Source organism: Mercurialis annua, linkage group LG3 (genome assembly GCF_937616625.2).
Source record: "Mercurialis annua linkage group LG3, ddMerAnnu1.2, whole genome shotgun sequence".
In the NCBI taxonomy this organism is placed as follows: domain Eukaryota; kingdom Viridiplantae; phylum Streptophyta; class Magnoliopsida; order Malpighiales; family Euphorbiaceae; genus Mercurialis; species Mercurialis annua.
Window position 1 is genome coordinate 66,721,095 of NC_065572.1, and position 2,870 is coordinate 66,723,964.

At 31.2% G+C, this 2,870-nt stretch overlaps 1 long non-coding RNA gene across 1 annotated transcript; it reads left to right on the forward strand.

The window, feature by feature from the left end:
* Positions 1-801: 801 nt before the first annotated feature.
* LOC126674827 (uncharacterized) lies at positions 802-1,919 on the forward strand. The gene is made up of 2 exons (XR_007639631.2): positions 802-1,296; positions 1,696-1,919. It is a non-coding gene; the product is annotated as an uncharacterized LOC126674827 (long non-coding RNA).
* Positions 1,920-2,870: the final 951 nt, after the last annotated feature.

Sequence of the window (2,870 nt, forward strand, 5' to 3'; positions counted from 1 at the left end):
TCTTTTAATTGCCAACTTCTTCTTTGTTTTGTTTCCAATTTTCTATTTGTTTCTTATAAGTGGGTTGCGATTTCGTAGTACACCATTTTTTTGTTCTACTTTTTCAAAAAGTATTAGAAACCCGCTTTATGAAATTATTCTTTTATCAAACAGTGGTCAAATGCATCAAATTTAATTGATAAAGTTTTACTCGAATAAACTTGAATTATTCAAGTTTTAGATCTGGCATTTTAGTCCAGTAAACTTTAATTATGTGAAAAATGATTATAATGTATGGTGTTCTTGTTTGTTAATCATTTGGTATGATGTTAGTTCGTCGCTATGAATTAAAGGCGATTTGATACTTGATTGTTCTCGGTTGTAATTTTGTTTCTAGTTTAATGTGTTTTCCATTTGGGTTATGAATTTGGTGGGATGATGAGGTGGCAGTGAGCGTTTGGCCTGATTTGATTTTAAATTGGCTAAAGGCTCATTTAGGTCATCGATTTATTTTGCTTAAAACCTATTGATTCCTTAAGTTAAATTTTACCTTTGATTTTTGATTTTAATATACGAAATTAGTTTCGACTTTATTTCGGCGACCTAGTTTTTAATTATGATTTTAAATTACTTTGGGTACCATTATTTTAAATCTAGAATTAGTATTAATATAATTATAATTTAAATGATTTCAAATTATTTATATTATTATTTTGGCAAAGTGGATATTATTATCTAATGTATAATTTTAGAGAATTTGGCTTAGCATGCCAATTTGGCTAAATTTATAATTTAGCCTTTTAATTATTTATTGATTTATTTAATAAGATATTTTGCCGGTAATTTTAATTACTCGGGTTTCAAGTTATTGAGTTCCGTTTTGATATTAATTAATATTTCATTTAATTATAATTATAAACTGTGGTTTATAACTCTGGATTTATGATTGAGTCGGGTTAGACTTGGGTCTCCCGACATGTGGATTTAGCTTGGTAGTTTTAAGAAACTCGGCTAACCCATTATTTGAGGAATTTATTTAAATATTATTTAAATAATATTTCGAAGTGGTTTTTAAGGTGTGAACTCAATAGACTTGAATTATTTTACGGCATTATATTTTATTTGATAATTGTGTTTCTATGTGTGATTTTATCTGTCTTATTATTTTGTGCTAGTCCTACGTGGTGTCTAGTATTCTTAGAGTTAGGGGTTGGAGTGATTTTAACTTATGATTTATTTTTAGACTCTTCGACTACTCGCGCTCAGAAGTCGAACCAGGGTTAGCTGTTTGCCAAGATTCACGTGGATAAGCAAGCAGTGAGTTTGTAGTGCTATTTACCGCTTTATTAAGTACCGCATCATATTTTAATATCATAAATGCTTTTGAATTGTTTTAAGCGATTGTGGATCTGGATTGAAACGAGCTACTCGATAGGCTTGTATCGAGACTGTGTGCACCGGTAAGTACTCTGGGATCGGCAGACTAATGTCTTGCTTACGCTGGTATATATATGACGAGGATATGTTCCCGTCGACTCTGGGTTTATCAGTATGCTATGTCATACTTACGCTGGGATCATTTCAATACTGTTTTCCATAATCATATTATGTTAGTATAAAATGTTTTGATTTAAGGGTTTTAAACTTAATAAATGTAAATAGTATTGCGAACTCATCTCAGTATATCTGACCCCGTTGTTTTCCCAAATTTTCCAGGTTTATGATTTGAAAGCTGGTCCACTCCGATTCTTTTGATTCCTCGGAGGTTTTTATGTTATTTAAACTAGTTACTATTTTCGAACTCTTAGACCGCAGTAGAATTAGTTTATATATTACATTCGATATTACACTTTGGGATTGTCGAATTTGATCGACTATTTATTATTAGCATATTTACACTGGAATATTTTATTATTATATTTAAGGCATGCTGTGGAATATTTTCAGCTACTTAAGTTATTTACATTAGAACTGTATTATAAATTGCTAGACTTAGGTTGGAGTCTCGGTTGCCCCCGAGCAGTTTTCTGCAGGTTTAAATGTTTATTTGATTTCCGCAAGGTTTGCTACGGGTTTTGGTACAACCATACCCATACCCTAGCGCCGGTCACGATTCATGAAATTGGGTCGTGACAAAGTTGGTATCAAAGCTTTAGTTTCGAACTAAGGCCAAAATTTGTATGTTGTGCGTTTATCGCTTTAAGGCATGTTAAATGTTGTTGTTGTGTCATAGGATCTACTGCGGAATTAGGATTCATGTCTTGTCTTTGAAACATCATCTTTTAATTTTAAAACTTTCTGCTTACACCGATAGGATTGCGTCAAGTCAGTCATAATTTATGCTTTGATGTGATGCTTTTGATGTTATTTCAATTGGGTGATTTAATTGCTTTTGATTTCTCGGGAAATCTTATGTTGGTAATTTTCTTTTTGTCATATTTGGGTATGATGTTAATTACCTTATCTTGATGATGTTGCTTTTCACTTGGATGATATATTTTGGCTGTTATACTTTAAGGATGTTGTTGGCATTAAATTGTTTGAGAGTACTTCTGGTTTTGGCCGAGAGCCTTGATTTTTAAAAAAAAAATGAATGATATTTGTCAGGATTTGACACTGTTTTGAGTGTATATGATTTTTGACTGAAAAAGCTTTTTGACGTTTGTGAATTACGTTGTTGGCCGTATTGGTTTTAAACTACCTTAAGGAATTTTTTTTTCTATAACTGGTGTTTTGATGCAAAGTCAAATGGGTAGTCTGGATACGACAACCTAAAATATTATTTCAGTATCTTGCCAATAAAAAAAAATGAAATTCATATATTTCAAAAAATTTATGTTTGACTAAGGATTGAAAAAGGGTTGTTCTTTTGAAATAAAATGAATTTCTCG